Genomic DNA, 9,941 nt, shown 5'->3' on the forward strand with positions numbered 1-9,941 from the left:
TAGTTCTGTTCTGTACCACTTTCGTTACCCTCATGGTCATATTACTTCAGGGCCCCTTGCTGTCTTTCCCGCCATGAGGAAAAACTTGGTTAGGGCACTTTGTTCCACTCCTGCAAATTACTAGGGTTAAAGGAATGGGGAGGGGGTGCCCTTCCTTCCCACGAGGGCCTCGGGCTCCTCATTCCAACTTACCCATTCTCTTTCTGGCAACCTTCACACTCTTGTTAATCTCACAGAGGGTGTCATTTTGCAACATGTGGTTGCTGCATCATGGATCCCTTTCCATCCTTGTCATCCTTGGCTGGTGTTTCTTGGTTTCTCATAAGCTGCTTTCTCCTGAATGACCTCTCTCTCCATGCATTCACTCTCTGCCTTCTGTGAAGACTTTTCTTCCTCTATTTGTCCCTGACATGTTGGTGTCATCCATTGTTCGATCCTTACCCTCTTCTCTTTTTAAACTACATGTTCTTTTTAAAAGCTCTATTATGGGGGCGCCTGGGTGGCGCAGTCGGTTAAGCGTCCGACTTCAGCCAGGTCACGATCTTGCGGTCCGTGAGTTCGAGCCCCACGTCGGGCTCTGGGCTGATGGCTCAGAGCCTGGAGCCTGTTTCCGATTCTGTGTCTCTCTCTCTCTCTGCCCCTCGCCCGTTCATGCTCTGTCTCTCTCTGTCCCAAAAATAAATAAACGTTGAAAAAAAAAATAAAAGCTCTATTATGGTAACACTTAACATGAGATCTATCTTCAATACATTTTTAGGTGCACAGCACAGTCTTGTTAACTACAGGCAATCCATCATCCAGCAAGTCTCTAGAACCTATCCATCCCATGTAACTGAAACATTATGCCCATTGATGAGCACCTCTCCGTGTTCCTTTTCTTCCAGTCGCTGGCAATTACTGCTCTACATGCTGGCTCTATGAGGGTGAATACATTAGACATCTCATATAAGCAGAATTATACGGTATTTGCCCTTTTGTGATTGGTTTCTTTCACTCAGCATAATGTCCTCAATGGTCACAGGTCACATATTCTTGAGGGATTTTTTTTTCTAGCCACATGACTTCAATGTCCATCCATTGCAAATGACTTCCAAATTTATGCAATGGATGTGTCCTCTCACCTCTACCCCCAGCCTGGGGAGTGTTAAAGTGCTCAGTCTTCTCCCATAGAATGGATGACTGGGGAGCTTTGCTAGGTTTTTGGGGTCCTTGGGGGCTCAGGATTTTCATGGGGTGTTTTGCCAGGGGGAGTGGGTCCTGACACAGTGGTTTGAGGGGGTGAGTCTCCGAGTCTAGACCCACTGGGTGGGAGCTGTCCTTGCCCACAGTTCTGGGGTAGGTCCTACAGGTCAGTCACTGTGTCTGGAAACTCAGGTGTTCTTTCTTGACTTCTCTCCTAAGTGGCATTGATCTGGGACTCAACACCCTGGACCCAGAGGCTGCTCTCACCTCCTTTTCCATCCCTCTCAATTTTCTCCTCATAACCACAACTCTCTGTTACATCAGAAGCTCAAACTAGCTTAGACCAAGTGAGATTTTATTGTTGCACAGAAGTAAAATGTCTTAGGGTATATTTAAGTTGAGGCTAGATCCAGGTGCTCTCATCTGTATTCGTTCCCAGGATCTTCCCTGAGATTGTCCTTTGCCACCCCCTTCCTAAAATGCACTTTTCACTCCCCTCACCTGGCTAACTCTCATTGATTTTGCAAAACTCAGACTGCACATTAGCTCTTCTGGAAAGTCTTCCAGATCCTTCTTCCCCAGGGTGGTTAGGCGTCCCTCCAACTACTCCAGCCAGCAACTTGTGGGTCATTCCTGACTGCCCCTCCCCTGTTCCTTCCCAGACATTCCAAGCTCTACCAACGTTTTCTTCTATTTATTGAGTTCCTTCGCTTCAATCCCCATTGCTACTACCCAAGTATATCCCTCATCAGTTTTTGCCCCCACCCCCATCACCCATTCTCTACACTATTGCCAGAGTAAATAAGCATACAAAACAAGTCTGATTATGGAATGGACGTTGGCAAGAGGGAACTTGCTAAAGTGATCATAATGTCCTGCATCTTGTTTTGAGGGTTGGTTACTTACTCCAGCATGTATCCTCACTTAAGATCTCTGAATTTTATTTTATGTAAATTATATATTCCCTTTTTGCTACACACAAATATATAACATACATAAAGTTGAACTATGTCAGTTTCTTGCTTCAAACTTGCAATACAATTGTTGCTCACAGAGTAAGCCCCAAAGACTTCATGAGGCTTAAAAGGCACTGTAAAGATCTGGATTCTTCTTTCTTGTCCAGTCCATCCTGGTGGCTATACCCACTGCCTCCGGGCCTTACCCATCCACACTTTTCCAGTCCTCCTCTGTCCTCCCTCCAGAACTTTGCATACACTGTCTTCTCTCCTAGAACACTCTCTCCTCCCTCATTCTGCCTCCATCATTCTGGTTCATGTCTCAGCTTAATCATCTCTTGCCCGGGGAAAGCTTTCCTGAGCCCTTGTGACATGGTCTATGGCAGTAAATGCATCACCAGCAGCACTTTGCACATTGTAAGTGTTCACTTAACCATTTGAATGATTAGTTTTAATGACTGTTTCCCCCTAGATTGTAAGTCATGAGAGTATTTCATTTTATTGATGACTATTTTATTCCCTGTTCTCCAAGCCATAGTAGGCTTGTTGAATGAATGTGACTATCTTTATCATAATGACAGGACATTTCACCTGTTTATTGAGGGCCTCTCCTTATAGCTTGCATGTCCCACAAAGACATGGACAATGCCTTCTTCCTCTCTGGGGCCCTGATGCCTTGTGTAGGGCCTGGATGGTGGCTAGTACTCAGTAAGTGTTTGTTAGTTGAATAATTGAAAGCATCATGAGGTGATATTGACAGGAGAGAAACAGGTTATGGACCTACCTATGAACGTGGCTCATTTTGGCCACACCCAATGTTCTTTAGTTAAACATGGACTTTTCTCAGATCTCCCATGAGATCCATACAAAAGCCATAGAGTCCAGCACTCTTGAACTTAATGGTACTTGATGTGCCTTTTCCTATTTACTGTTTGTGGAATGAATGTTTGTATCTCAGCTCATCTATCTTACAGGCCTGTTTGGTCGTAAAAACAACAAAAAACAAAACAATTTCATGTACTTACCAAGGAATGCTGAAGAGTACTTTCAGTTAGTAAATAGAGTTATATTCCAGGAGCTTTAACTATCTCTTTTAATCCTTGCAGTAATTCCATAGGATAGATATAATAATGGTCATTCTCATTTCACATATGAGGAAACTGAGGCTTAGAGAGACTAAATACCTTGTACAAGATCACAAAACTAGTGTTGAAACCCTGACCTTAACAGTTGGCCATATTAACAGCCATTGTAGATTGCCGGATTCAAGAATTTTCTAGATAAGACCTGGATGTTTAGGTTCACAGACTCCAGTTAGTGTTCAAGTAGAGTTTACATAACTGCTTCCTTCAGAAGGCTATGATATACACTATAACCTGGAGATTTCGGCTATGTTTGAGTGATTCAGGGCAGATCTGATCATTACTTTTTCTTTTCATCCCTTATCACCAACTTTTTTTGTAGTAGTTACCATGTTACAACATTAGACCCTCAGACCTTATTCATCGTATAACTGGAAGTCTATGCCCTTTTACCAACTTCTCCCTATTTCTGTTCCCTCAACCCCAGCCCCAGCAACCACTTTTAAACTCTCTGTTTCTATGAGTTTAATTTTTTTTTTTTTTTAGATTTCACATATAGTGAGACCAGGCAATAACTGTCTTTCTGTGTCTGGCTTTTTTCACTTAGCATAATACCTTCCAGTTTTATCCATGTTGTCACAAACAGCAGGATTTCCTTCTTATGGCTGAATAATATTTCATTACACACACACACACACACACACATGTTTTCTTTATCCATTCACTCATCAGTAGACACTTAGGTTGTTTCTATATCTTGGTTATTGTGAATAATGCTGCAGTAAACATGGAGGGGCAGATATCTCTTTGATATCCTGTTTTATTTATTTTGGGTACATACCCAGAAGTGAAATTTCAGGATCATACATGGTAGTTCTATTTTTAATTTTGGGGGGGAATCTTCATATTCTATAATGTTGATCAACATTGTTTTTATCACCTTCATCATCATACTAAGACATGACTGTGGATCCTAGAAGTACAAAAAAATACACAGTAAAGTCGTATTTTAACATATAAAATATTGAAATTAAAATATTTAATATTTAAATTAAAATCAGAATATTTAAAATATTTAATATTTAAAAATATTACATCTGGAAGGGAACACAAAGGTATTCTTGTCCATGCCCTTAAATTTCCAGATAATGGAATGAGGCCCAGAGCAAAGGGAACATCACTAGATATCAGAGTTCAGACTGGAACCCAAGGCTCTGACCCGACATTAGTGCCATTTCATCTACGTTGTGTTACCTGTCTATGATGGTCAGTTATATGTGCCAACTTGACAGGACTATAGTACCCAGTTATTTAATCAAACACTAATCTAGGTGTTGCTAAGGTATTTTCCAAGTGTGATAGACAGCTGTAATTAGTTGACTTTAGGTAAAGGTGACTACTCTTGATATTGTTGCTAGACCTCTTCTAATCAACTGAAGGCCTCAAGAAAAAAACTGAAACTTCCTGAAAAAGAAGAAATTTTGCTTTAAGACTGCAGCACCAACTCCTACCTAAGTTTCTAGAATGCCATCCTGTCCTATAGATTTTGGACTAATATACTAACATACCATAATCATATAAGCCAATTTCTTAAAATAAATTTCTTAATATTTATCTATCTATCTATCTATCTATCATCTACCATCATCTGCCAATCATTTATCAATTTATCAATCTATAAATCTACTATCTATCACCATCATTTATCAACTATCTATCTAAAATCATCATCTATCTATCTCTCCTCTTGGTTCTGTTTTTCTGTAGAATCTTGACTGGTTCCCTAAAGGAACTTACATGGCACACATAACTTTTATTTACATATATATAGCATAGGTACATTGAAAGAAAATACATAAAAATAAAATTTTCTAAAAACTTTATTCTACCTACTAAGAATGACCAAAATAAGGTGAAAGCAGTCTAATAGGACAGTTGACAGATTGGCTATGAGATGCTGGCTTGTGGTTTCAAGAGAACTTGAATTTCATCAGTAGAGATACAGAGAATTCTCGTTGTTCTCCAACATTTACCTTCCTCCTTTGCATTACTAACAGAATTCTCATGTTTGGAGAGGGCTGGCTGTTTGATAAAGTTCGTCCCCAATAACATATAAGTAGCAGTTCTTAGCTGGTATATCAGGGAAGTGTTTTAAGAGGAGCATATCCACCTGAAACACACATTTTATAAATTCATTTACTTATTTTGAGAGAGAAAGAAGAGAGAGAAAAAATGCAGAGAATGAGAGAGAGAATCTCAAGCAGGCTCCATGCTGTCAGCACAGAGCCCAGTGCAGGGCTCAAACTTATGAACTGTGAGATCATGATCTGAGCTGAAATCAGGAGTTGGACACTTAACTGACTGAGCCACCCAGGCACCTCTGGAACACACATTTTTGTCTCTCTTTATCATTTGCTCTTCCTGCCGAGAAGATAGATGACATGGCTGAGATCTCAGAAGCATCTTGGACCCTAAGAAAAAGGCTATTCAAATCAGAGAGGTCTTAACCTTTACACACCAAACCAACACCATCAGTTACCTACTTCTAGACTGTTCGTTAGACAACAAAAACAAACCCATCTCTGTTTAAACCGCCATAATTTGGTGGCTTCTACCACACAACTCTACCAATTCCTACCTGAGGCAGACAGGTACCAGGAGTGGGACTGACAACCTAATATTTGAAAGTAACTGAATGAAGAAAGTAGGTAGAGAGATATTAATATATCAGATATTACAGAATAAAAACTAGTAACCTCATGATGCATTTGAAGACATTTTAAACTGTCACCTACTGTACCTTGGAATGTATACCATATGCCAAACAAAGCTGTAGCATCAGGGAATATGGTAAGAAAAATACAGACTTCTGACAGCAAAATACAGAGAGAAAGAGAGAGAAATTCAGACTGGAGTAGGGCAGTCTGCAAGCAGAGATGGATGAAAATACATCTTAGAGATACACCCTTCACCTACAGTCTACAATCTATGCTGAGAACATTGCAATTTTTTTGCTTATAATTTATTAAAGATGATTTTTTAAAAATTATGGCAAATGCACATAAGATTTACCATTTTAATAATTTTCAAGTATACAGTTCAGTGACATTAAGTACACCCGGATTGTCATGCAGCCATCAGCACCATCCATCTCCAGAACTTTTTCATCTTCCCAAACAGAAACTCTGTACCCAGCAAACAATAGCTCCCCATTCTCTTCTCCCCAAAGCTCCTGACAACGACCATCTTAATTGTCTATGAATTTGACTACTCTAGGCACCTCATATTATTAGAATCATTTGTCCTTTTGTGATGAGTTTATTTCATTAGAATAATGTCCTCAGAGTTCATCCATGTTGTACCTTGTGTCAGAATTTCCTTCCTTTTTAAGGCAGGATAATATTCCATTGTATGGATAGACTATATTTTGTTTGTCCATTCATCCACTGATGGACATTGGGTTGCTTCCACCTTTTGGCCTGCTATCCACATGGGTGTCCAAAGAGATCACTGTAATTTGGAGTCTTACAGGATCAAAAAACCCAACTCTTTCTATACTTCAAATTAAACAATTTATAAATAAGGACTTGAGAATGACAGCCACAGTAAGATAAGACTGGACTGCTATCCCATCAGGCAAAAGTATTGATCTCCTAATAAAATTAGGATTAAACCTTCTGATTGGAGCTTATTGTTAGAAGTTACCTCAGGTCAGTAGTCATATTTTATGGGCTAAGGGATTACATAGAGGCCAACAGAAAAAGGCAAGCAGCCCTAAAAATTAAGTCTGGATAGGATCTTTTGTTCTGTGTGGTTGTTTGCATATGGAATTGGCTGGAGCCAATTAGAACCAAAGTCAGTTAAGTTTTGAGAGAACAATATTACCATCAAAAGCCTAACCTGACCTGCAACATCCCAAGATTCTTAAACAAAAATGATTCCTGCACCTCCAAACCGAAGCAAATAGGAGGTGAGCTTTAAAAGCTGTGAATTTCTAAGGAAAGTCATTCTTCCAAAGACCATTCTGAGATGGAGCAAGGGGAGTAATGGATGAGGAAAAACCTCCTAGAGGGGAAACAGTGAGGAAAATGCTTAAGAGAAATTCTCCCAGAGGATGAAGCAACTGGCCAGGAATACAGTCCATGGCCAAGACCAACAGTCCATGCTTATTCTGTGTTCTGTTTAGAATATTCCAGAATTGTTATGGACCAATGACTGCAATGAGTTTCCCGTTATTCTCTTTCCTTGATGGGGGTTTTAAAGACAGTTATCTTCTTTTTCTGTCATTGCATATGGGGGATGCTGAGGTAGAATCTTTGACTTTTAGTTTTTAGACCTTTGGGCTACAGGGACCACATTTAGACATAACAGAAAGAAAGCATCACTCTTAGTGGGCATGAATATGAATATGAAAAAGGATATTCATGGATGATGGGTAGCTCAAGAGGGTTGATTCTGAGAGAGACTCTTTGTGGTCTATCCAAGATTTATTCTCCCCTAGTCTTACCAATAGGACCTCAATTTTCCCAGAGGGGCAATGTACACAATCGAAAAACATTTCCCTGCCTCCCTTGCAGATTGGAATGGTTATGTGACATAGTCCCTGGGTAGGTTTTCTGGGCTTTGGAAAGCCCATTTGCCCATTATCCCTTTCTTTCTTTGGATTGGGAATGCAGAGATGATCACAGGAGCACTAGCAGTCCTGTTACAAGCACAGGAGTATCCCATCTTGGGGTCCCTGATGACAGCTAAGGCTACCGCACCAGCCACTGACTACTGGACTCCGGACTTGTGACATGAGAGAAAAAAACACCCACTTCTTAAGCCACTGGTATTTGGGTTTAGAGTTATGTGTATTGACATTCAGTCTCTAACTGCTATAGAAACTAATTTCTGAGGCCCAAGTTGGGTCAAATCAGGTCATGAGATGGACCAGGCAATGGGGGTTTCTTGTTCACAGAAATAAAGCGATTTGCCAGAACCAGGAAGTGGGGGAGTTTAGGTTGCAGGATATCTCCCCTGGTCACCAATGTGCATTGCAAGTCCTACTTCCTGTCAGGGCCCTGAGAAAGGGACAGTCATCAGTCATCTTGGGAAACTTTTTTGGGCCTGGGGAGTGGGGGCAGGAAGTCTACTCATTAACATAAAAGGAGCTCCATTAAGGACAAATTATCATGTAAGCCAAAGGTTTACCCTATAGGGGACACTTGTCAGAAGGTAAATTTAGGCTTTGTGAGCATGCAACCTGTTAGATGGGTGGGAACCCTTAGTTTCCCTGGGCAAGGACCCCTGAAAGTAGGAGACATACACAGTAACCCTCAGCATGTTTCTAAGCAATCATTCATTCACTCAAAAAAATGTTTATGAAGCATGTGAGAGAAGCCATTCCACTGCAGGTGTGAGATACAGATATATCCTATAAAATCTCCTATGATGTGCCCCCTGTTCCTTGCACTGGCCTTGGGGCAAACTCATTCTTGGGGATTTTGACCATTTTCTTGCCTCTGTCCAGAAAGCTCTTCTCCCAGGTACCTATCTGACTAGTTCTTTTCACTCAGAACTCAACCAAATGTCACATCCTCAGAGATGCTTTCCCTGACCATGTCCCTAAAAAGGCAGTCCCTTCTTCTCACTCTCTGTATCCTCATCCTGCTTTATTTTGCTTCACAGCACTTATTACCACCTGTCATGTATTTATTTGCTATGTGTTTTTGTTCCCCTCACTAGAATGAATGTCTATGAGAGCAGGATCTTTGCTCTGCTCACTGTAGGGACCATGTCCCTAGAACAGCATCTAACATAGAGCAGAAACTTCATATTAACTGAATGAATGAACACACAGGCCTTGTCCTCACAGAGTCTCCAGTCTAGAAGAGGAGCAGACCAATCACAATAGTGCTGTTTGAAGATAAGGGCAGAGCACTCAGGAGGAGAGGAGGGACACCCAGTCCAGACAGGGATGGATGCCTGGAGAAAATGACTTTGTGGAGACAGAGCAGGACTAACTGGGGACTGAGGGTCAAGGCAGAGAAAGAGGATGGAGTCTGGTAGATTAGCCAGGTTGGGGACCACTTCTCCCTCTAGGTCAAGAGAAGTGGGTGGATGATGAAACAAAGAACGGGTAGAGGTGTGGGGTCATGATAGAAAGTTGAGAAGGGCCATTATACAACAGGACCCTAACTTCAATGTGGGAGAGACAGATGTGGAAGTTAGCTTTAGGGCCAGGGGAGAGATCATCTTGGGAAGAAATTTTTTAGAATAACTTAATTGGCTTCTTTGGTTGTGCCAAGATAGCTCTTGGGGAATACTGGAGCAGAAGGCAGAAGGCCACATAAATGGCTTTGCATAAGAAGTGGACAGGACATTCAATATTCAGCCTCAAAAAGTGGGGTCCTATTGGTAGTGAAGAAAGCAGACATGGCAGTTAGGTAAGCAACTGATCTCACCTGCCCCAACAACAAAGTCTTTTTGCCTGAGGATAATAAAACATTTGTTGGGGAAAAAGAAATAGCAAAACCTTAGGGGTAGAAGAGGTGAGGAATCTGGGGAGTTCCAAGGAGGAATTTGAAGAAGAGGGAACAATGGAGGAAGCTAGTGTCCAAGAGGAGGGGCCACTATGAAAAGTCCTCACTGGCGGGAAGGGGTGAGGACCAAGGCATACATCCCTTTTGGCATACAGGGATGTACCAGAGTCACTTTAAATTGTCCTTCCTCACTGGGC

This window comes from Lynx rufus, unplaced genomic scaffold, assembly GCF_022079265.1.
Source record: "Lynx rufus isolate CCGP_SWC_20201006 ecotype Redwood Valley unplaced genomic scaffold, mLynRuf1.p SCAF_3, whole genome shotgun sequence".
Classification (NCBI taxonomy): domain Eukaryota; kingdom Metazoa; phylum Chordata; class Mammalia; order Carnivora; family Felidae; genus Lynx; species Lynx rufus.